This window comes from Cricetulus griseus, chromosome 4 (assembly GCF_003668045.3).
Source record: "Cricetulus griseus strain 17A/GY chromosome 4, alternate assembly CriGri-PICRH-1.0, whole genome shotgun sequence".
NCBI classification, from domain to species: Eukaryota; Metazoa; Chordata; class Mammalia; order Rodentia; family Cricetidae; genus Cricetulus; species Cricetulus griseus.
Window position 1 is genome coordinate 24,350,225 of NC_048597.1, and position 27,096 is coordinate 24,377,320.

The following is a 27,096-nucleotide window of genomic DNA, read 5'->3' on the forward strand; positions in this document are numbered from 1 at the left end:
TTGTACCTGGGACACAGCAATACAGTAAGTACTCTTAGGTGCTAAAATGATAAGACTGTGCTTATAGTCATTTTCCAAGTTTATTGTTAAAAGGCACTCGAAATTATTTTAATGAAAGGGGAATTAGCAACGTTTTCAATAGCTTTAGAACACCTTTGGATAGGCTATGAACGTTGCTATTGAGGAAAGCAATGGTGGTAAAAATGTCTGTGTCTCTGTCTGTCTGTCTAATCCTGGGCTTTGTGTCTGTGTGTCTGTGTGCCTGTGTGTCTGTCTCTTCCTCCCTCCCTCCCTCCCTCCCTCCCTCCCTCCCTCCCTCCCTCCCTCCCTCCCTCCCTCTCTCTCTCTCTCTCCCTCTCTCTCTCCCTCTCTCTCTCCCTCTCTCGCTCTGATTTCTAGTGGAAACTTGCTTCAGGGGCTTGATTTCAAGGCCACATTCAGGTTCACACTTGGGTGTCTCCACAGAGCATGTCAACCTTACAAGATGAACCATCCTGGACTTTGACCAGGGGCCTTGTTGACACTCTGAATCGGATCGTGGTGCTTCCTGTGCTAAGTGCTCTGCCACAGACAAGCTCTGTGCTTTGCTTATGTGCAGGAGCAGGTGGCAGGTGTCCTCAAGCGTCTCCTCTTGTGATTGGCTGACAGCCTGGAGCCAGAGACACTTCCTACAATGCTACTAGGCTGTTTCCGCTTTGCAGCTGCTTGACTTGGATGCCAAATTCCACTAGCCAGTGGTGACTGACCGTCTGCCTGGGGCTGGTTGCCAACCGCCTCTTACAGCTTAAGGCTAAAGCATAAGCATTCTGGTATCTTAACTCAGCCCTGCCCGAACTCACCACTTGTAGTCATTTTGTTTTCAGTGAGAGCTCCAGGTTGACTCTTACTCATTTTTTCTTTTCCTTCCTTACATTCTTCTTTCTTTTCTTTTCTTTTCTTTTCTTATGTATGAAATATTCATAAATTCCCTATCAAGGGCTATGAATTGTATCTGGACACACAGTTATTCATGTCTAGGCAGATATGTGAGAATCAAGATGATGTGTATAGAAAGAAAGAATAGGAAATAAAGACACCTACAATATTTACACACACACACACACACACACACACACACACAGAGAGAGAGAGAGAGAGAGAGAGAGAGAGAGAGAGAGAGAGAGAGAGAATAAATTCTTCCTATTTCCATTGCTAAGAGAATTTCATTTCCCTCATCCTCTTAGAAGTCACCTGCTCCCTTGTGCTGCTGGGTAGATTTAAATGCTATTCAAAAATCCCAGCTGACAGTTGTTGGCTGACTTTGTTCCTGACATAGCTCATCTCTCTCAGGATGTTTTTGTTTGGGTATATAGGCAGCTCCATGTGTCTGACAGTTAACCTAATATATTTCTTTAATTCTCTCGAGTACTCCTTTTATTGCAAAAAAAAACAAACTACTCCATGTTGTTTCTTAATGAGAATTTTGGTCAAAAACTGAGTGGCATTAGCAGGTCATATCTTGGGTTTAACCCCCCAGCATTTATTATTTTTTTAAAGAAGCTCATTGGGCTAACGCCAAGGAAGCAGTTAGAATCCAGAGGAACCCAGGGGGAGAGATTTATGAATGCATGGTGAGCTCATATTATCAGTTCCTATTTTGGTGCTTCAAAATCTCCCTTGGTGTTTGAGAGCATCTTGATAATTAAAAGAAAATATTGCCTTCTAAAAAAACTTCATCTTCATTTCAAAGTAAAACTTAAAAAAAAAATAACACTTTATGGAGCTTGGACGCACTATGCTCACATTCCCGCCCTCCTTTCTTATAATCGTCCCTCCTTCTCTCTCCCCCTGCTTCTTCCTTCTTTTCTTTCCATATTTCTTTTTTACAGGAAGTCCCTTTGTCTGCACATAATACAATTGTTGTTAGAAATAAAATAATTAGACAATAAATGCTTAGTAAATTGATTGTGTATTTTTTCTATTTCTCTTCATAATTAAGCAAGAGATCTTTCATGTTGGCATCAAATATTCAGTCCTGGTTGATCTTGATTTGATGCCTCAGGTCAAAGGCATCTAAACCACCAAAGTGTGGCTTGGGACCAGGGACAAAATTTTACGAAATGTGAAATAAACACAAAATTATACCACATAAAAGTCATGCTCAAAATCATATCATGATGAATGCTTCAGAAGAAGAAACAAATCCATAAAAATATATATTTGGTGCTTGTAGGAATCTCATTCATGTACTTTAATAAGATACTATTTTCCAGTGAATTTTTTTCCTACTTTAAATCCTTAAAATGACAGTGACCTAGAAGGTTCTTTTAAGGAAGACCATGGGGTTTATATAATTTATTCATCTCTACTTTGGTGCTGGGAAAAGAGAAACACACACACACACACATTCACACACACACACACACACACACACACACACACACACACACACACACACACCTATATGCAAAACATAAATGTTCTTAATTTTCTTTTAAAAAAAGAGATCCTTGCCATCATGAAAAAGTTTTCCTTAGGATATAAAGATAAGGGCCTGCCCTGCCCACACAAACAGGGCCATCAAAGGGCAGCTTCTGATTTTTGTTTTCTTGTCAAATACTGAGTAATCTTATAATCAAATGTGTAGCAATAACAGGCCCAGCTGGGAGGATTAAGGAATAAGTACCTATTGGGCTGCCTGATCTCTTTGTTCTTCAGGTTTAGAGTAGGATAAATGAAAAGGGGGAGGCCAATAGGGAGTGGTTTAATATAGAATAAATTATCTAAAAGGGATCAGTGAAGGAAGGGTTATCGATGAGTTGGGGAGTGAGGGAGCTGACTTTTTATTTTAGCACTAAGGCAGAATAGAAATAGGGGGATAAAGCAGGAAATCAGATAAGAGAAACAAAGGACGCAGGTATATTGGCCTTAAGTAGTCTTTTTCTGTTTCTGAGATTTCTTCTGTTCTTGTGCTCTGAGCCAAGATCAATTGAGATTAATCAGTTGTATAGAAAGCATTGTGGTCGCATTGCAGGCTTTTAAAGTTTAAATTTGTTTATTGAGCACAATTTGGTTAGCATCAGGTGCTGAAGTTATAGACACCAACACTAGCATGGAAATTACTTTATTTAGCTCCCAGTTGTAAGTTTCTATAGCAACTGGGCCCAATACCAGAAAGCTGAGATTCTCAAGCTCAAATGATTTAGTCAGCGATGGAAATATCATGTGGCGGCCGCAGTGGTGGTGGGGGGCGGGGGCGGGGGGCGCACTGGCTTCTGTTTTCCACATTTCCCTTTCTGCCTTGTGAGAAGTGTCCTCATTGTGACTACATCTGCTTAGTCATACTTTTAATTACACCTTTCGCTTTGAACTTTCTCCTCTTGGCAGCCACATAAAGTATCCATTTCGGTTGTGTTTCGATTTCCATTGATGAGTTAGAGTGTTGGTCCGGAGGAGGCGGTTGTCATTTGTTTTAACGCTGTTGAAAATTCTGAATTGTGAGGAACCTGTCCATAGTGCCAAATTTAGTTACCCACTCCCAGCAGAAATTAGAATGTCAATTCAAACAGGAAACCTAATTTAATTTCTATTTTATGTTTGCATTCATTTTAAAAATGCAATGTCATGATCCTTTAAAGGATGTGGGATGTCCCTTATGAAGTTTTCTTTTTGAATTCACCAGCAAACATATACTTAGCAGTTAATTGATTTTCATTTGATGGTTCTATAAATGAATGTTTTTCTTGTAACAAACAAGAATTTTTTGGAGAACCTTTTTGTGGTTGAAATAATATTTTATGATGTTAGTTTAACCAATACTGTAGAAAACCTTAGGGAAAAAAATTACATATGGGTTCCAACTGGGAGAATAATCCCTATGTTTAAAATATAAATGAACACAGTAGCTCTCATTTTGCTAAGGCTTCTGAATAGTGGTGGTCCAATCTTATACTTACTGTATGCCTGTATGTATATATGTATGTGTGTATGTATGCATGCATGCATGCATGTATCTAATCTATCTAGTCATCATATATCTATCTACATACATATGCCTAGAAAATGAACTATTGATGAAATGAAATATAGAAAATATATGCTTTAAATAATGCCATCCTTTCATAACTCCCCCATGTTTTATAAATACTGCCTTTACATATTTTAAATAATCTGTAATGGACAGTTTTAAAGATTAGTTATCAGAATACTCCTGGCTTAATGTATGGCATCACTTAGTTTGGAGAAGGACAAGAATGCACTATAAAAGAAAGGATTCTATGTACTGATGAAACAAAACAAAACAAAGGCTTTCCATTCATTGTTCACATTTATTGCTAACTTGGGGTCTATTAACATTTGGAAAACACAAATTCTAAGAGGCAGCTGCTAGAGATTGGCCAATTATAATTTCACAATTCAAAGGGAAAATCTTATTTGACTCTAAAATTCTGTCCTTGTTTTCTCCTTTCATGAATTATCACACGCAGCCAAAGCAGACTGTGTGTGTGTGCAGAAGGATAGAGCAGACTTGTTTCCTGGCTGCCGCAAAAATGCCTCACCTCAGCTGCCCTTGATTCTCTCTGCATTCAATAAACTTTACAACAGACTTAATTATAATGAAATTAATTCAGATTGAGATTATCTGTCTCTGCTTGTCCTCCGGTTCTATTAGTGATCTTTAAATGCCATCAGTCCTGTTGCTGAGTATCTGTGTGTCATTATATCTACGATATAATGATTTGTCCAAGGTCATTTGAGACCAATTTTTGTTCTCTCTGGCAAGTAGCTTCCAGAGCTCTACTACACTCTGAATAGATAATTGTTCCTTTACCAGAACATGTGTAGACAAACAGCTGGTGAATAAAGACATGCCATTAAGCTATGCTTATGTTTTTAATATCAGGGTTCAGAACTATTGTGGAATGAATTCTGCCATCCATCATAGATCCATTTCTTTTGTTTATAAATCTCTCATGATACAATATTTTTTCTTCATATAATTTTTATCAATTAGTTTCGAATTTACTGGGTCACTCAAGGTAAAAACTTGATTAAAACAAGTGAAATGGGGTCTGGGATATAGCTCAGTTGGTAGAGTTAAATAGCATGCAAAATTGTTTTGATCTTGGTCCCAGCACTGCATAAAGCCAGTGTGGTAATGTATGTGTATAATTCCAGCACTTGGAAATTGGAGGCAAGAGGATCAGATATCAAAGGTCATTTTCTATTATATAGTGAGTTCAAGGCTAGCAAATGCTACATGACACACTGGCTCAAAAAATAAAAAAATGAACAAAACTGAAATATTTATTAAAATCATGGTTATGATAAATATGGAATTTGAAAACTGCAAGTTGGATTTCTTAAAATGTCACTGCAGAAATGAACATAGTGACTATTGGAGAAGATAAATGGTTCTTGTAATTTGGGTTTGTTAACTAAATAAAAACAAGATTATTTAAAATGAATTTTAATCATAATTTTGTGCTTAAAATTCCAAACCAATCAGATGATCAGTATGTTTAGGAACTTTTCTGGGTCTGTGTTAGCATAGCAGGTCATAATATAGAAGAGAAAGACCTTCAGAAGTCTTGCTGTAAGTTCGAACATTGGTGTCTAGGAACTTGGGTTTGAAAACACTCCTAACCAGTAAGGTAATTTTTAAAATTCTTGATTGTCCACGTAATGTAATTTTTATTAACATCTGCTTTTCTTCCGTGAGTCTGAAATGTGATAGTCACTAGCCAAATGTGCCATGTGTTCAGTTGCTAATAAAACTCCTAAGTGCTGAGCTGTAAATGGGCTTTTCAGGGTAAAAATGTTACAGCCAAGTTGCTGCCCTTATTTTTTTTATGTAGGGAGAGGGAGTATGTGTGTCCTGTCTTATGAGTTAGTGCACAAGAAGGCTTCGCAATCTTCTCCTTTTCTTGTATTATTTTGTCTTTCTGACCTAAATATGTATTTGTACCTTACATATTCTCATAGTAAATATTTGATGAGAGTATTATGGTGCATATGATTCATACACTATATGCTAGTTTCTTATGACCCTTATTTGTGAACCTCCAAATATGTAGAAAATTGTGGGGACTGCTAAGATAGAGTAACTATGCTCTTGCTGATTCTTCAGTGTGGGAGTTTAGAAGAATTCAAACCTTAGTCATGACATGACTTCAGTATATGGGACTAAATTCCTGCAGAGCATGACAGCATTTCACCAAAAGTTCCACAATAAATATGTTTTTTAGTGTTTTTTTCCAAACTCTTACAAGGCCCTGTGAAATTTGAAAGCAGGAATTATTTGGATTCATTAGTTAGAATAAGACACTATGGAAAAGCTTGACATACTTTATTCCAACTGCTCCAGTGCTAGCTAGCTTTTCCTATAAATATACTCATCAAATCAAGGTAAAAATTTTCCTTCTGTCTTATGGCTTTGTAATCCAGTGTAGGAAGTTATATAAGGGACTCTTGTAGTAAACCTAGTATGCAAAATTGATGTAGCTTCAAGGTAAAATGAGAACTATCCCTGGAGAAGTAAAAACTTAACTGTGTACTTATACACAAATTAGGAAATCAAATAATGGTATATGTAAAATGCCCCAGCAAAGAATTTAAGAGGATTGTGGTATAGAGTGACTATACTGATTGGATAAGAAAACACAATTTCTCTACAAAATTGGGTTTTCAAATTAAATTTCTCAAAGGACTTGTTTATTGCCTGAGTTCCAAAGAAAATGGTAGCTCAGCTTGTAATCCTAGCCCTCCAGAAGGCTGAGGCAGGGGTGTTTCAGAGTCTGGGCCAGCATGAACTGTAGAGCAAGACCCTATTACATACAAACAAACAAACAAACAAACAATAAACAAGTGAACAATAAGTCAAACCTATATATATATATATATATATATATATATATACACACACAATGAAAGATCAGCAGAAGAGGCAATCCAAGCACAAAAGTATGACAAGCCCAGAGACAAAATTTACCTGCCAGAGTGTTATTGGGCATCATTAGTTTAATAAGAAAACTCTAATGACTGATTGAGGAACACAATTTTCTCACTGTATGATCTGATTTCCACTTAGAGGGAAAAGCAGAGATTTCCATTGCATTTGCTGAAGCCTGCAATATCCTCCTTCCCAGAGTCTGGCAATATTCAGAAATAGAAATTGAAGAACAATCCAACTTTAAAACTGTGGATAAATGTATTCATACGTCAAGGAAATGAATTCAAAGTTAGATTTTAAGATCATGTGTTATAATAAAGATTACCCAATGTTAATTACTTATACTAGGAAATCTATTGATAGAAGCCTGCCTTGTGCATCTACTTCCAACCAGAAAATCCACATGGCCATCTAGTGGGTCTTGCAAAGGAATTTGATAATATCTAGCTACAAGTCAGCTGAAATCTCTCCCTAAGCAGGGAGATATAAGCATATTTCATGGCCATTCCACTGAGTGATAGTTCTCCTGAAATGTAAAGCATAACCTAATACCGGATCACAGTATTTAGCAATACTGTGATGTAGATAGTAATATTATCCACACTCAAGTGTTAGAGACACTAAAGCACTGCAAGTGTGGAGGTCATGTGATCTTCAAAGGTTGATTCAGTCTTGAAATACAACAGTGAGGTTCCAAGAACTACATGCCTCAGGAACATCTTTTCACGATGGTAAATTTCCCTACTTGACACATCACTTGAGACTTCAGAGGAAAATTTTGGGGTGTAATTTAGGAGTGATCATTGTATTGATAGAGTTTAAAATGATAAACAATAATGGATAGCAATAGGCAAAGAAATCTAGGAAATTCACTGGAACATTTTTAAGGATATGAAACAGTACCAGTCAATGAGGTTGAGATGCAAGGGAGTAGGAGAATGATAGAAACCAAATGAATAATACTTTTGAAGGAGAAGGCTATTGTTCACTGTGTCAATCATGTGGGCTATGAATGGTTGGCCATGTTCATGTCACCTGAAACTTACTCATGGTTTTCACAACTTGAGATACATTGATAGCCTGACAAAGACAGATACTATGCTTCTGGGGAGCAACATCTTGAATGTACTGTATTTAAGAGAGCATAGTGGAAAATTGGCTAAACATACACATTTTATTAAGAAATTGTACTGTACATAGGAGAAAAATGAAGTAGCAGCAGGACAAGTGACTAGGACTATTTTAGTTTGGTTTTAAGATAAAACATGCAACATTCATTTTAGAACATGGGATGGTCCAAAAAAGAGGTCCAAAATAGAATCAGCTTCTTTGGAAGTTGTCCTCAGGTAGGGAAGCACAGGCTGTCTAGTGTATCTGTAATGGGGAAGGCTTTCACCATCAATATTTAATAATTATCACACAAGAGAAAGCAGAGAATGTGGACTTGAAAAGTCTGGCTTCTTGCACATGTTGCATTCTAGTTCCTTACAGTTTGGATATATCTCCCTCACTCACAAAGCTTCATGTTGCTTTTCAAAGCTTGTTCTCTCCAGTTGGTGATACTTTGGGGAAAAATAATGTCAGGAGGGTGGGCAAGTTCAACACTGCAGGAACTTATTGATGAGTTTGGAGCTGAACAAGCCTTTAAGTGGTAAGGCCTAAATGGAGGAAGTAGGTCACTGGGGACTTGCTTTTGTTTCTGGACCATTCTTCTCACTTTTGCACTTTTTGTTTCCTAAATGCTATGAGCTGAGCAGCTTTCCTGTGTCATGCCCTTCTACCTCGATGCTTCTTCTTTGACACAGGTCTAAGTGAAATATTGTCAAACTGCCATGTCCTGAAGCATCAGATACACAGTACAAAAAGAAGTTTTCTTCACTTAAGTTGATTTGCTCAAGCATGTTCTCACAGTGAGAAAGCTGAGTATAACAAACTCATTTAACTTTTTTCATTTAAACAAGAAAGTACTGGGGGAAAGGGTGGGGAGCATTTTTAGAAATGTTTGCAGTATCTAGGAAAGTCGAGAATATTCTGCTTTCTTCTGTTGGGTCTCCAGCTTCTGTCACTTTGCAACTGTGACTCAGAATGGCATGAGCTAAAAGAACATTTCATATCCAAACTATGCTTGGAACATCTTCATTGGGATCAAGCATAAGTATATCAAAAAGGCATCATGGAATTAGTACTTAAGGCCTCAAGGCAAATCATGATGGTGAAGCCATGAAGGAGACAGGGGAAGGAAAAGATTGAGTATGTTTCCACATATGCAGAAGTTAGTATGCAATCCAGACCAGAGAGACTTTTGTTTTGAAGATGTAGACTTTTCTATTGAACTAGGAGATGGGTCTAAAGAGTCTTTGAGTCTTTAGGAGTAAAAAGTTCCTTCTTGATACCTGTTGGGGATTGGTAATGCTCTTATTCTTAGTGTGAAAGGCTTGAATGACAAGGCTGAATATGTATATATACTTGCTTTCTCTCTCTACATATATATTATGTACATATATGTCTAATATATATGTATATGTATATGTATAAGATCATGGACATAGATTTTGCAATCTTAAAGATGATGCCACTTGTGGTGATTTTATAGGTTAAACATGTGTGTTTGACTGCCTCTTGTTTCCTTACATAAGCTCCTATAATTAGAAAGTCTGTTATATGAGGAAGTTTTAAAGAAAGATTACATTTATTATTTATAGAGGTTTATAGTAAGTAATAAATACTTGTTCAACTAATTTTGACATTTTACTATTTATTATGGAGGTTGCTTAATTTTGAGAAGCTAGACTATTTCTATAGCTCATGAGTGACAATAACCTTTAAAAGGTTTTTAGAAAAACAAGGAACTACTATTTTGTTTTGAAGGAATAGAAAGGATAGATAAAGTTCTCACAGCTGGTTTTCAGCTAAAATTTATAATGTGTAATTTAACTAGAAGAGAGTAATTTTAAATTTACTCGAGTGATTTAAATAATTACATGGAGACAGGCAGGTATTCCTCTGTTAGATAAATGTGTGTTGTTAGAAAACAGTGAGAATGATTTAAAGAAAATTCTCCAGTCCACAATAGAGAATTTAAATCAGCATTTCAATAATTGAGGAGGATTTAATGTAAAACAGCGAGCCTTTCTGAAGTAAGCAATCAAAATAATTCATTAAAACAGCAATCACTAGTAAGCTTGGCTGTTGCTCTCCTGGATATGTAAACAAAGTTGGTAAATATTATTGAAATAAAACCTCAGGTATTTCAACTTCCTTTATTACTGGAGGAAAAAACAGCTTATTATCACAATGAATTTTTATTTTTCCAAAATGGAAAGCAAAAGTGAATAAGAAAATTTAAGTAGGTAAACATCTGACAAATTATAAATATAAGTTATAAATATAGACATGATAAATCTTCAATCTGTGATACAAGGAAGACTGCCTAAACTTGTTGTGATTCAACTTGTCAAGAATTTTAAAAATTAATTAAATGAAGTCATGGATTCTACAGGTTTAGATGACTTGTTGAAACATTAATAGCACATTTGAAAATACTGATTTTTATTGAATTTTTTATTTGACTAATTCACACATACATAAAATGCAATTCAATTAGTGAACCCCCTAGCTTTTTTTACTTCCTTCATAAATCGGTTGTCTCAGCCCTACCTGCAAGTTCTTTTTTTCATATTTTTGTTTGGGGAGTTGTTTTGAGACCTATTGAATTTAACCAGGATCATTTGTGTGTACCAGGGGATTTCAATTATCCAGTGAAGCCTGATGGGTTGCTCAGTGGGTAGACAACAGAAGTCAATGACTGTCCTACCCCTCAAATCTACCAGTAGCCAACAAGTTAGCAAGCAGGATTTTCTAGTTTCATTTCTATTTCTGTGATAAAATACCAAAGACTAAAAGCATTACAGGGGATAGAAGTTCTTGTTTGGCTTACAGTTCTATGTTATAGTCCACTATTTTGAAGAAGTCAAGGCAAGAACTCATCAGCTAGCCATATCCTATCCACAGTCAAGAGCAAAGACAGACTCTATGCATCCTTGATTGTTGTCTCCCTTTTAATGATCAGCTAGTTTTACTTATTTTTATACAAAACGCAGGGGCTGTGCATTGGAAATGGCACTACCTGCAATGGACACAATCATCTTCCATCAATTAATAATCAACATAATTGCCCACAGATATGTCCACCATGTCTACACAATTCTTCATATAAATTCTCTTCCCAGGGGATTCTGGGATGCATCAAGTTTACAGTTGAATTTAAACATTACAGAAAAGCAGGACCATTTTAGCCCACCCTTAACCCATGATTTATTGCTGCTAGGCCCCGAATCGTGTGTACACTCTGTAGACAACCATAGCTGATCTGATATCATGGCTTTTCTTCATTGGCTGTGCTATCCCAGAAGACAGTGTTTCACAGATTTTCTCCCTATCTTTGAGTTACTACATTCTTTCCGTTTGTCTCCCATGACAATCCCAGGGATAGAATGGAGATGATGTAAATGTCCTGTTTACGGCTGAACACATAGTAGTAAACCAAATCCTATGACACAAGACTATAGTGGGAAATTACCAATACGGAGCCAAGTAGGAATATAAGGGTATTTAATAGGGAAAAGCCTAACTTACAGAGCGACCTAGCCAGCTGGTGTGGCAGCAATCTGTACGCAAGCCAAAAAGGGGTCAAAAACTAAAAGCAAAACTCAGCCAACTCAAACTCTTACTCTACATCACCTTGCAGGCGTGGTCAGGCAGACCTGTAGCCAGCCCCTAAGCAGGCATGGCTACAGGTTCCCCTACACAAGACCTTGGAATTTTGGCCAGATCTGGAGTACCAAGCATGAATTCTTTGTGGCAGAGTGGGATTCGAATCCATCAGAGAGAGGTTGTTTCCATCCACAACAGATTTGCCACTATTTCACCAAGGACTTTATCGTGCCCGGCAGGTTGATTTTGTAGTTCATGGGGCTCAGCACTGTGTAAGACGGTTCATGCCTTTTATCCCCTAGCTGTCTCTGTACCACCTCCCTGCATCATCAAATTTATACAACAGGGAGCAAGTTTCCAGCTCAGTGCCTGCTTGATTTATTTTATACTTTGTACCTAAGTTTGTGCTATCTTCAGTAGGGGGGTCTGAATCAGGTTCAGGTTGGCAGCTAATAGAAATGTGAGGAGCCTAAATCATAAAGCATAGTTTTTATGGAGTTACTGATAAAAAATAAAATGTATCCATGGTTGCCTCTCTTACTTTATATCTGCCCTTATCTGCCTCTCTCCTGTGTCTTGATTCCAGCTTGCAAAATTCTTGAAAAAATAAAATTTATATTTTATGAAGGAATGTATTCACCGCTACATGATTTTTTGGTTCCTTTGCTCTGTATTTTAGAAAAACTTTATACTATTGATTATTATCATCTTCATCATCATCATCATCATTATTATTATTATTATTATTATTATTATTATATTACTAGTAGTAGTATTTTGACCTAAAATATTTTTCAAAGCTTTCTTTCTTTTTGAGATTCTCTTTATCTTATATGGTAGTCATTATGGATATTTTCTGGACTTTTGTGTATGAACTCTATGTTCTGCCAATATGTATGCTCCTAAATACAATCGCAGGTTGTATTTAGGAATATATATGCATATACATTTATTGTTCAAAATCCAATAGTGTATTTTCTATCTTATCAGAAGAATCATGAGGATAAACACTCTAACAGCTCACTGAAGTAGTGGCACACAAAGTTTGGTGGTAACAACAACTCTCTAATAAGGACTGAAGACTTACTCAACAAGAAGGGAATCATGCCTGGGGCTGAAAAGCTATTTAACTCTGCCAGGAGAGTGAAATTATAGATAGTAGAGGATAATCTACAACTACTTCTTTACTAAACCAGAAAAATCCCCAAGTATCCTCCAAATAGTTGTTCTTATATCCACAGTTAAGTTCAGTCCTCACCTCTCATCAAGGAAACTTCTCTCAGCATCAGGTGGTGACCTCTACCGAAGACATCATGTAATAAAAATACAGTTGCGGAACCCAGTTCTAATGGCTCCAGATACAAAGAGACTCCCTACAGGAACAGAGACATGCTGATGATGGGAGGGGCTGTCTTGCCCAGGGGAGAGCATACTAATTAGTTACCCAATCCCAAATCGTTATCCCTGAAAAGATAAATACATGTGACATTGTACAGACTTTGCAGGTTGTATTTAGGAATATATATGCATATACACTGTATACATATACATACACATATACACACATGGAACAATAGCTAACAAACAATAGGCCATGAATTTGAAAGAAAGCAAGAGGTATGATAGGATTGGGGGAGTAAAGGGAGAAATGATATAATTACAATTTCAAAAGTAAAAGAAAGTAGCTCCAATTAAAAAATGGAGCAGATTATTTTCAGTTTTTGTGTTTAGATAGTTGAAGACTCAGCCATTTTAGATGCCTTTGAGAAGCAGCATTTCAATAACCTATTTCATGTAAGGAGTAAAGGGTTAACATGAGAGTGAAGTTATGAAGCTCTGAGACAAGGAGTCCAGCTGTCTCAGTCCAAGAAAACACTTCTGTAAAATGTGATAAACACTGAAATATTTTATATTTCTGACATGGCACCTCTTCTCACTTTTCTTTATACCAAATAGTTGGCAGTGTAACTGAATCACAGATTGGTATTTGACCACTATCTAAGTATCTCAGAAGTTTATTAGTATTTTACATGTCTGAATGTTCATATATCATCTTTCTAGAGTTTATATAAGATGACAGTAGGCTATCTCCCAGAAGTCTGGGCTCTGTGGCCCCAAATTTCCAAATGAAATACACAGCTGATTCCCACTCTCACTTTCAAAAGTTATGTTGGATTTATGAATTTAAAGCATGGATTATACTGAGCACTTGTTTTGTTTAGCCTTTAAAAAGAAACTTGGAGATGTGAGCAGATTTCTCCCAATTGTAAGTGTTTCCCTATGAAAGAAAAACCAGGATGAATTGGATGACTTTAGCCAGACTTATAAACATTGCTTTGAATGAATGGAAAGAGTGGGCAAATAGAGGTTGGAACTTAGAGTATAGTTATTCTGTGTCATTTAGGACCAACAACTGACTTAGGTTTCAGGTTCGAGGAGGAGGTATGGGCACCTAACCTGAGGCATCTGAAGAACTGTGTGGGTTTACTTCCAGTCCACCATGGCAAGAGAGGACTTCTTGGAAATAAATGAAAACAAAAAGATGTTAAAGTAGGTTTGACACCTGATAATGGAAGTGACTGGGCCCAAAGGTCAGGAATGAGTAATCACATACAGGATGCTAAGCAGCCTTAGTCTACAGAGTTTTAAAGGAGGGCTGATGGTTTCTACTTTCCACAAAGTAGAAATTTCAGAGCTGGTGAGATGGTTTACTGAGAAAAAATACCGTCAAGCCTAATGACCTGAGTTTGATACCAAGGTAGAAGAAAAGAACCATCTCATACAGATTGTCTGCTGGTCTCCATACACATCAAAAGGCATATAAGTACTTCCCACATATAAATGAATAGACAAATAGATAAATAAGTAAATTAAAGAGTAAAATAATCAAAATGTGAAATTGAGAATAAAGATCCTAATCAGCATAAAAATCACTACATGACCATTTATTCTTTTTTTTGTTTTGTTTTTTTGTTTTGTTTTTCGAGACAGGGTTTCTCTGTGTAGCTTTGGAGCCTTTGCTGGCACTCACTCTGGAGACAAGGCTGGCCTCGAACTCACAGATATCTGCCTGCCTCTGCCTCCCGAGTGCTGGGATTAAAGGCGTTCGCCACCAACGCCCGGCTGACAATTTATTCTTAATCATTTATCATCAAATGTCTTTGGTAACTCACTCATACAGCTATGAACTTTATGAGAGATATGACAGTAACCACTGTTTTTCTTCCAATAATGTGAATAGATAATTGAAAGAGTAAGCAGGTACATGGATTGATGTTACAATATATTTCTGTCTCTATACAAAAATAATGCCAGTAACTTCCTTCAGATCCATCATTCTACAGCATGTAGAAAAACAGTAAGAATATTAACCAAAACTATCACATAGCTTCACATAAATATGATGCATTTTCTAATATTAATCTTTCTCATTAAAATTCTATATAAATGCTTTGAGAATTTTTTCACCTATTGGATGATAATGAAAATAAGCCATTTTATTTCAATTAATGATGCCATCACTTACCCATCTTTTGACAACTGAATTTCTAATTCGTTTAAGCATGTTTGGAAGGCAAACATTAATAAGACTTTCCTCTTTTCTCTGGTTTCTTCCATGAAGTGGCAGAACATTAATAAAAAGTAATTACAGCTGTATGTCTAAAGTACAGTGAGGGGAGTCAGGAGATGTGTGTGTGGGGGGGTGTCATGTCATCAAAGTTCTACTGATGGCCACATAAAGGGGACAAATCCATCCTGGGTAGAATTGACTGGAAGAGAATAAGAAGAGCTAGAAAGACAAATTTTAAAGAAAGTTAAAAATTGAAAGAATTGGAAAAATGAAAACAGCAGGAGAAAAAGCAAGGATGTAACAGGCTGGTGAACAGAGAGATATGATATGACTTTGTGGGGCTAGAGCATCAAATTCAAGATATGATGTGTAAAATGAAGACAGGGGAGCCAGAGTCAATGAGGTACTGTCTATGTCCCAATCCAAATGAGAGTGAAGTCAACATTTTTTTATGGGTCTCAGGAGATTGAATGTTGCCTGCCCTATTTAGGAAGAGAATCTCTTACTTAATCCACCAATTCACCTGGTCCTGTTTTCCAGAAATACCCTGTACACATACCCACAAGAAATGCTTCAGTGGCTACCCAGGAACCATTTCGTTTAGCTACACAGACACATAGTAATACACACTGAAATTATCTCCAGGTTTTTTCCCCTAGATTAACCCATTTTCTTAACAAATTATAGTCCATCAAGTGAAAAGGCTGTATTCTATTTATCCACCTAGTGACATATTCAAATTAAGAAAAAAGCTGCTATAAAGTCAGTCATAAGCTTTTGTGTAAACATAATTTTTCAATTTATTTTGTGTAAATACCACAAAGTACAATTACTGAGGTGTAGAGCAAAGGATATACTTAGTTTTTAAAAGAAATTGCCAAATCATCTTTCAAAATGGGTGTGCCATTTTTCAGTAGAGAAGAATTCTATTTCTTATTACCATCCATAATTTATATTGTTGAGGTTTTGGATTTTATATATTACAATAGGTTTGAAGTTGTGTCTCATTGTTTTAATTGTATTTCCTAGGGCTATGATGCTGATTATGTATCATATTCTTACTGGGCATCTGTGTCTCCTTTATATATATATATATATATATATATATATATATTCTTTAAATTATATAAATTTATATATATATATGAATATGTATATATATATGTTTTGTGCAATTTTAAATTGAGTTGTTCATATTCGTATTGTTGACATGTAATAATTCTTATAAAGTCAAATGGAAATTATTACCAGTTGAATCTTTTATAAATATTCTCCAAGTCTATCATTTATTTGCCTTCTCATTCTGTTATACATGTTTAAAGGAAAAGTAGTGCTCTCTAGAGAATACCCTCTTACTCTTTCTCTATGGTGATATGTGTGTCTTTTAAGTGGGAATTTAGGTAATTAGACAGTAATAATAAAACACAGTTTACCATCTTATTTTCTAATATTTTTTAACTAGAGAATAACATAGAGTACAACCTAGCAATGGTGCTTGGATACATGATATGCTATTGGGTCTCAGAGTTGTATCATTAAGACATAATAAACTAAAGCAAAAAATGTTTTGTAGAATTCTGTCTTGGTAATTCATATTTTATTTACTCATCCACCTTATGAAGTATATATTGCTATCCTTCAAGTTTGAGTAATTAAAAAAAATATCTGTTCTAAGCACCCATGTCTTGTTTTTTTTGTATAAAGTTAAATGTTTTCAAGTCACTGAACATGAAGGTGAGAAAATGTTCTTGGAATAGAAAACAACAGATATTTTGGCAAATAACCACTATTTTTCTCTACCTGTGTGGAAGTACTTGGCATATATATAAACTGCCCACTGGAAGGAGTTTTTGTTGTTGTAAATCAAACAACAGTTTAGAAATAGAGCACTATAGTTATTAGAAGATGACTTCTGCAAATACTCAGATGGTGTTGTTTTTCAATGTGTTTGTGAAAATGCATAGATATATTAGAAATAATTGCCATCTTAACTACTGATTGTGTCTTCAGGGAAGATTTATAAGCATAGGATGGTTCTTTGTTTCTCAAATTTTTTTAGTAACTAGAACATGATTTTCATAGCAATCTTAATATTGTATCTAGACATATTTCTTCCTTTTTGTAAAATACTTTTGCAATTAAAAGATAATTTGAAATCTAAGCTTTAAATATTTCTCAAGTTTCCCAATTGAACTTTTTTTTACCTGATGACCGATTAGGGTTTTTTTTTTTTTAATCTAATCATCTATTAAAAATTAAGTCTTAACATTACCAAAGAGAATAAATTGAACTATTTCAATTACAATTGTTCCTCTCATCTTTGGCTTCTCAAAAATATATTCCATGCAATGTATGCTATATATTACTGGAAATAATTAACTTTTTCAAAAGCAATTCACTAATGTTTTAAGTAGGTATCTTAGGGTTTCTATTGCTGCAAAGAAACACCATTGCCAGCAAGGGAATTGTAGATGAAAGGGTTTATTTGGATTTACAAGTCCAGATCATAGTTCATCATTGTAGGAAGTCAGAACAGGGACTCAAGCCTGGAAGGAACCTGGAGCCAGGAGCTGATGCAGAGACCATGCAGGAGAGCTGTTTATTGGCTTACTTCCCCTGTCTTGCCCAGCCTGCTTTCTTATAGAACCCAGGACCACTAGCCCAGAGATGGCACCACCCAAAATTTTCTGGGCCCTCTCCCATTGATTACTAAATGAGAAAATACCTTACATCTGGATCTCATGGAGGCATTTTCTCATCTGAGGCTCCTTCCTCTCTCATGACACTAGCTTGTGTAAAGTTAACACACAAAACCAGCCACAACATATATGCCGAGGACATGGTGAAGACCTACGCAGCTCCAACCATGATTGTAGCTTCTTTCTCTGTGAGCCTATGCGAGCCCTGCTTAGTTGATGTGGTGGGCCATGTTCTCTTGGTGTCTTCCAACCCCTCTGACTCTTAAGGTATTTCCAGATATTCTGTAGTGTCCCTGATCTCTGATAGAAAGCCCCTGATGGAGAGCTCCAATTTAGACTCTCTGAATAATGTCTGGCTGTGTTCTCTGCACCAACTACCATCTGATGCCAGAGGATGCCTCTGTGGTAAGGAATGGTCAACGCTCTACCCCTATACCCACCCAACTTCAGGCTCTTTCTCTTTTTCTCAAACACCCCCCAAACAAACAAACAAACAAACAAACAAAAACACACTCATAAAAACATGAAATCTTTTTTCTTTTCTTTTTTTTTTCTTGGTCAACTGTTCCTGGACTTGGGACCTGTCTTGGAGTGTGGTTGATACTTTTCTACATTTTAAATATGTTCTTCTTTTTCTTTCTTTCTTTTTATTTAGAAACAATTATTTTACTCATCAATCCCCCCTGTTCCCTTTCACCCCATCCTCCTATGTTCCCTACCACCCCCCAACACCCCCACCTGCTCCCATGGGGGGGGGAGAAACCTTCCATGGGTGGCCTTCCATAGGGGACCACAAAATCTGTTACATCATTTTGGGGGAGGGCCTAGGCCCTCCTTCGTGTATCTGGGCTGAAATAGTATCCCTCCATATGGAATGGGCTCCCAAAGTCCATTTGTGCACTGGGGATAAACATTGGCTCCACTGTTAGAGGTCCCATGTACTGCCCACTGCCTCCTAACTGTTACCCACATTCAGAGAGTTTGATTCAGTCCAGTGCTGGTTCCCCAGCTTTATGCCTGGGGTCCTTGTGCTCTCACTAGGTCAGGTAAGCTGGTTCTATTGGTTTCTCCAGCACGGTCTTGACTCCTTTGCTCACCCCTCCTCCTCCCTCTCTACAATTGGACTCCAGGAGTAAGGCTCAGTGATTAGCTGTGGGTGCCTGTTTCTGCTTCCCATCAGCTACTGAATGAAGGCTCTAGGATGGCGTTTAAGGCAGTTATCATTCTCATGATAGGGGAAGGGCATCAAAGGTGGCCTTTCCACTACTGCCTAGAATCTTAGTTGGAATCATCTTTATGGATCTCTGAACATTTTCCTACTGCCAGATTTCTCTTTAAACCTATACTGGCTTCCTCTATTAAGGTATCTCTTTTCTTACTTTCCTCTATTCTTCCCCTGTCTTTAGTCTTCCTGATCCACTTTGTTCTCCTCCCCCTCCTCTTCTCCCCTTCTCTTTTTCCTCTCTCCCTCCACTCTCCTCCCATGTTCCTAATTTGCTCAGTAGTTCTTGTCCCTTTCCCCTTCTCTGGTGATCATGCATTTTTCTCTTAGGGTCCTCCTTGTTTCCTAGGTTCTCTGGTGGTGTGGATTGTAGACTGGTAGTCCTTTGGTATATGTCTAATATCCATATATGAGTGAGTACATACCATGCTTGTCTTTCTGTAACTGGGTTACCTCAATCAGGTTGGCTTTTTCTAGCTCCATCCATTTACCTATGAATTTCAAGATTTCATTGTTTTTTTCTGATGTACTCCATTATGTAAATGTACTACATTTTCTCTATCCATTTTTCAGTTGAAAGTCATCTAGGTTGCTTCCAGGTTCTGGCTATTACAAATAGCACTGCAATGAACATAGTTGAACATATATCCTTTTATGAATGTGCATCCTTTGAGTATATGTCTAATATACCCAGTGGAATTACTGGGTCATGAGGTACACTGATTCCCATTTTCTGGAGAAATTGCCATACAAATTTCCAAAGTGGCCTAACAAGTTTGCACTCCATCAGCAGATAAGAAATCCTAGTCATTGGCCATTAGCATTGTAATTAATATAAGACCCTGTATGTTATTTCGGGTACCCATATGGTGGGGTGCTCGGGCGGCTTGTTGAAAAGATTTATCTTTACAAAATTGTGTCAGAAGTGGGATAAAAACCCACCCCTCCAGAGAGACTGTGATTTATCCTCACAAAATGGTGTCAGGACATGGTTTTACAAACTTCCACATAAAACTTCACAAAAACTTAAAAAGGCATTTTAGAAGGAAAAGAACAGAGGCAAGCATGACTTTTGGGTAGCAGCATTTTCTCAGGTGGTCTCTGTTTAAGCAGAGACTCGAGCAGCTCCTTTAAGAGAGGCTTCCTGACTCAGCATAAGCAGAAAAAAACCGCAGGGCTCTTGCTAACAATTCAGTAGTGTGTATGAGCAGCTGGCTCTCCAAGCCAGCAGCCTGTTGCATGACAGCAGCTCAGACCAAGGCAGTGAGCACAGCTCTCAGTGCTGGTGGTAAACACACCCCCACCATCTTGGAAAAACAGTGGCGAACACAGATGCCACTTTAATTTTTAGCAGTGTTGTTCAGCAGATAAAAGACCACGTGACCAGAAAAAGGTAAAGATTTACAGTAAAGACAGATCCAGATGCAGAAAAACTTCTAAAGGTTTACAGTGTGTATAAAAATACACATAGGCTTTTGAGAGAAAAAGAAACAGGATAAAGTGAGAAGAAGAAGAAGAAGAAGAAGAAGAAGAAGAAGAAGAAGAAGAAGAAGAAGAAGAAGAAGAAGAAGAAGAAACAATAGAGTAGCTGGGTGTGGTGGCACATGCCTTTAATCCCAGCACTTGGGAGGCAGAGGCAAACAGATCTCTGTGACTTCAAGGCCAGCCTGGTCTACAGAGTGAATTCAAGGGCAGTCAAAGTTACACAGAGAAACCCTGTCTTATAAAAGGAAAACATACAAGTATAAGAAAAAGAGCAATGTAAAAGCCATGTAAAGATGGAAAATAGAGAGTCTGGATAATATATCCTAAATTGTTTTCTTTAAATGGTTTGATTGCCGATGAAAGAGCAACAACTGCTAAAAGACATTTAATTATCAATGCTTTTATAATCTTATATATTTTAAAGATGCTTTGACTTTCCCAAGGACAGGAAACTTGGGAAAAGAGATTTTGCTTGTGTTTCCACAGAAAATGAAAAGCTGTGGATGGCTTCCAGACTCATATGGTTTGATCAAGCAAGACCCCCCCCCCCAAGCAGTGGCCCAACTGATCCTACATCCAAAACAGTTGAGATGATGCAGTCATAGATGACTACAGCCAGGTTTCTGTGTTTTATCATGATCCCCATGGTATGGACATTGCTGCCAACCACAGGAAGCAGTTTGGAATGAACGATGACCAGATTACCAAATATTGTTTATAAATGTTTGTTTTCATTTAAATGGGGTTAGTTATAAATGGTAATGATCACAGTCAATCTCTTTTTAAAAGAAAAAAAGGGAACAGGATATAGAAATGAATGATTTATACTGGTATGAATTTTCATTTTTTGATACAACTTTAAGGTCAATTTTGTGATATGTAAATTTCTCCTCTTGTTTAGGCATTGTGTTAAACTGATCTTTTAAAATGTAATGCATAATTAAATACAGATTATATAGTCATCTATAATAGTCAGAAGTTTTAATTAGGTTAGTTAGGATTTCTAGATATAGAAATACAGACATGTATTTGAGATTAATAGATATTCTTCAAACCTTTCAAAGACCTACAGAATATGTGGCATTTAAATGGTTTAGGGTTTTCATGGCAGTGAGACACAATGTTATTTCTTTTTATTTAGGCAGAAAAGAGGAAATGATGGGGAGGTCCTTCTGTGTATATTTTTGTCTTATTGGTTGATAAATAAAATACTGTTGGCCAATAGGGAAGCAAGTTAGGTGGGAATAGGAGTTGAGAAGGATTCTGGCAAATGTAGTAAAGACAAGTCTTGTGATCCAGGGAGGAAGTGACATCGAAGGCAGACTCAGAATATACGCAGGGACAAGCAGGAAATTGCTCTCTTCCTCCTCCTCTCTTCTCTGGAGCCACAATGTGATCCAGGCCAGAGAAGATGCCTGCCACTGGCGTCCGATAAGTCTATAAAATATATGGATGAATAATTATGTTTGATACTTAAGACAGAGATAGCAGATAAGAAATCCTAGGAATTGACCAGCAGCATTGTAATTAATATAAGACTCTGTGTGTTATTTCGGGCTACCACATGGCAGCAGGGCTCGGGCTGTTTGGCAGAAAGATTTATCCTTACACCCATCAGCAATGGAGGAGTGTTCCCCCTTTTTTCACATCCTACCCAGCACAGACTGCCATTGGTGTTTTTAATTTTAGGCATTCTGGCCAGTGTAAGATGGCATCTTAGAGTTGTTTTGATTTGCATTTCCCTGATGGCTAAGGATGTTGAACAATATATATATATATATATATATATATATATATATAATATATATTAGAAACAATCTTGTTTTTACCTGTCAATCCCAGTTCCCTCTCCCTCCAGTCCTCCCCTGCCCCAAACTGATCCCTTATCTCAGCACTTTCTGTTCCCTAGGGAGGGTAAGAGTTTCCATGGGGGATCGCCAAAGTCTGACATCATGTGGAGCAAGGCCTAGGCCCTCCCCTGTGTGTCTAGGCTGAGACAGTATCCCTCTATGTAGAATGAGCTCCCAACATCCATTTGTACACTAGGGATAAATTAAGTGTCTTTCAGCCATTTTAGATTCCTCTATTGAGAATTCTCTATTTAGTTTTGAACCCCAATTTTAGTTGAATTGTTTGGTGTTTTGGTGACTAGTTTCTTGAGTTCTTTGTAAATTTTGGAAATCATCCCTCTCTCAGATGTGGGATTGGTAAAGATCTTTCCCCATTCTGTGGGATGTCATTTTGTCTGGTTGACTATGTCCTTTACCTAACAGAAGCTTCTCTGTTTGAGGATAGATACATTCTTTAGTCCATTTATAATTCTACTTAAATTCTAAAAGACTTCTCATTACTCATGTCTTTTCCTCCTTCTCCTCATCCTTTTGGTCTGCTGTTCCTCCTCCTTCTTCTTTGATTTATAATAATTTTGAGCTATTTCTTTAACTTGAATAGAATGTGTATCACTAAATAATAGAACTCATCAGTGAGAGATCACCATAGATATCTGAGAAGATAGTTATGGTAAATCACATTCTATGCAGGCCTCACATGTTCTAAAATTTCTAGAACAAACAGCTGTGATCTTGTCTGGATGAGTGACAGGGCTGTTTGCAATAACTTTCAGAGGCAACCTCAGTGGTACACAACATGGACTGTAGGCCTTTGTTCCTTCCCAGAAAGCACCTTGCATATATTAAACCTATGAGAAAACCTAGAGCCAGATTTAAATACCTGTTTGCCAATTGCTTCATCAGCAGCCCAGGGCACTCTGATTCATGCCAGAGCAAGAAATGTGACTAAGACTTCATTCTGCTGCCCTGTAATTAATATCCTGCTGGGCCAGCAATTTGTTTTGTAGCTGGTGATTATGAAGAAAATGTCTGGCTCCAATGTCCTCCAAACTTGCTAATATCTAAGAACTTCCTAACAGTATGCACTCAATATACTTAGTTAAACCTGTTATTGAAAAGTTATTATATTTCTAAGTTTCAGATGTAGAGGTTAACCTTTGTTTGACTTTGTCCTCAAACACTAAATTTAGCTACTCAGATGCTTCCTATTATGATATTTAAGAAGCTCTTCAAATCCAAGATTACATGAAGTCATTTATCTTATTTCATAAGGCAAAATATTGAGGAATTATCTTCTAAGAAACAAGTAATAAGTCATAGTTACATCTAATGAGTTGCTATTGAATTTGTACAGAGTAATCAAAGACTTTCTCTATTAAAGCTCGGAATGCTGATCTCATCTGCATGGTAGCTTGCCATTGATATCTTAATCTTATTGACAGAAAGGTAAAAGATCAAAGCATCATCTCAGCTCTTCGTTGAATCTGCTGAATGTTTGTCATTTGAAAAGAACAGACTCTGGAACTGCATGCACTGCTTTCTGTCTATTAGTCATCTGATGCTTAGACATTTTTTTTTTTTTTTTTTTTTTTTTTTTTTTTTTTTAGTTTCTGCAAAATCGTGTTTATCTCTCTTAGGGAAAGTCAATCCTTTGTATGCTTAATTCATTCACTGATGAGTTTTTTTGTTTTGAACTTCAACTAAATAGAGAATATTGGGTTGGGTCTATTTGATCAATTCCTGCAAGTAGGATTACCCTTTAATTGCAGTATCGATTGTAGCAGGTGCAACAGGTCCTGCTACTTCATGCAACAGACATGTCATTCTGGAAAGGAAGCAAAAGCTTCAGAAGCCAGCTTCTCAGTTTACTATTTATCTCATGACTCTATGAAAGTTGACATGTGTCATCAGTAGTGACATAACAAAGATTATGATATCTTTGGCATAGCTTCTGAAAGCTAAGACAATTCTTTCACTCTTTATAGTCTTGATATCACTCTAAATTCTTTTCTCCATAGAATGTTAGCATATTTTTTTTATTTTTGGTGTTCTCCAGGCACAGACTGCCTTTTTGGTTTTAGATGACAATGCATGAGAAAAAGTGGAATTTTGGGAGCTTTCAATTTAGTGAGTGAAGTATAATGGCAGCCCTAAAGAGTCAATAGTGGCAAATCTGAGTTTGACGCAACCAGAAAGAGTAATTTTAGAAGGCAGCTATAGGATGCTTATAGATCTGACTCAGATGGCTTATTAGATCCTTCTTTTAAATTTTTTTTCAAAAGATTTATTTATTATTTATACAGTGTTCTGCCTGCAGAGATAACTGTTAGGCCAAAAGAGGGCACCAGATCTCATTAGAGATGTTTGTGAGCCACCATGTGGGTACTGGAAACTGAACTCAGGACCTCAGAAGAGCAGCCAGTACTCTCTTTTTTCTGTTTAGTTTTTTTTTTTTAATTGGAATTACAAAGAAGATTGAGTTACATGACAATCCCAGTTACCTTCTCCCCCCCTTCCACACCTACCACCCCCCAACTAAAACCCTGCCTATCACATATCCTTTCTTCTAATCTACACCTGACTCAAACTTTCTGCTCCCTCATGACCTCTGCATCCTTCCTTTTATTCCCTTCTCATTCTTGTAGTTCCCTCCCCCATCTTCCCATGTTCTCAACTTGCTCAGGGGATGGTGATCCTTTCCCCTTCTCCAGGGGACAAAGTTTGTCTCTTTTAGGGTCCTCCTTGTTTACTAGTTTCTCTGGCAGTGTGGATTGTAGGCTGGTAATCCCTTACTCTATGTCTAAAATCCACATATGAGTGAGTACATATCATGTTTGTCTTTTTGTGATTGGGTTACCTTGCTCAGAATGGTGTCTTCTAGTTCTATCCATTTTCCTGCAAATTTCAAGATCCCATTGTTTTTGTCCGCTGAGTAGTACTCCATTGTGTAAATATACCACATTTTCTCTATCCATTCTTCAGTTAAGAGGCATCTAGGCTGCTTCCAGTTTCTGGCTATTACAAATAGTGCTGCTATGAATATCGGTGAAAAGATGTCTTTGTTGTATGAATGTGCTTCTTTTGGGTATATGCCCAGGAGTGGAATTACTGGATCTTGTGGTAGACTGATTCCCATTTTCTTGAGGAGTCGCCATATTGATTTCCAAAGTGGCTGTACAAGTTGGCACTCCCACCAGCAATGGAGGAGTGTTCCCCTTTCTCCACATTCACTCCAGCATAAAATGTCATTAGTGTTTTTGATTTTAGCCATTCTGACAGGAGTAAGAAGGTGTCTCAGAGTTGTTTTGATTTGCATTTCCCTGAAGGCTAAGGATGTTGAACACTTTCTTATGTGTCTTTCAGCCATTTTAGACTACTCTATTGAGAATTGTCTATTTAGCTCTTTACCCCATTTTTTAATTGTATTGTTTGGTGCTTTGGAGACTAGCTTCTTAAGTTCTTTGTATATTTTGGAGATTAGCCCGCTGTCAGAAGTGGGGTTGGTGAATGTCTTTTCCCAGTCTGTGGGCTGCCGTTTTGTCTTGCTGACTGTGTCCTTTGCCTTACAGAAGCTTCTCAGTTTCAGGAGGTCCCATTTATTAATTGTTAATCTCAGTGTCTGTGCTACTTGTGTTATGTTCAGGAAGCAGTTGCCTGTACCAATTAATTCAAGGGTATTTTCCACTTTATCTTCTAATAGAATAAGTGTGGCTGGGTTTATGTTGAGGTCTTTGATCCATTTTGACTTAAGTTTTGTGCAGGGCAAAAGGCTTGGGTCTATCTGTAGTCTTCTACATGTTTGCATCCAGTTATGCCAGCACCATTTGTTGAAGATGGTGTCTTTGTTCCAGCTTATATATTTGGATTATTTGTCAAAAATCAGGTGTTAGTAGGTGTGTGGGTTAATATCAGGGTTTTCAACTCTATTCCATTGGTCTACCTGTCTATTTTTATGTCAATACCAAGCTGTTTTCAGGATTATACCTCTGTAGTAGAGCTTGAAATCAGGGATGACGATGCCTCCAGAAGTTTCTCTATTGTACAGGGTTGTTTTGGCTATCCCGGGTCTTTTGTTTCTCCATATAAAGTTGAGAATTGTTCTTTCAAGGTCAGTGAGGGATTGTGTTGGGATTTTGATGGGGATTGCATTGAATCTGTAGACTGCTTTTGATAGATTGCCATTTTTACTATGTTGATCCTACCTATCCAAGAGCATGGGAGATCTTTCCATTTTCTGGTATCTTCTTTAATTTGTTTCTTTAGAGACTCAAAATTCTTATGTTCCAGGTCTGTAAATTTTTTGGTAAGAGTTACCTCAAGGTATTTTATGTTGTTTGTGGAAATTGTAAAGTGTGATATTTCTCTGATTTCTTTCTCCTCCAATGTGTCATGCGTATATAGTAGGGCTACAGAATTTTTGTTGTTTTTGTTAATCTTTTATCCTGCCATTTTGCTGAAGGTGTTGATCAGCTGTAGGAGTTCCCTGGTAGAGTTTTTTCTGGTCACTAATGTAGATTATCATATCTTCTGCAAGTAGTGAGAGTTTGAGTTCTTTTCTGATTTGCATTCCCTTGATCTCCTTTTGTTGTCTTATTGCTCTAGCTAGAACTTGAAGGACAATATTG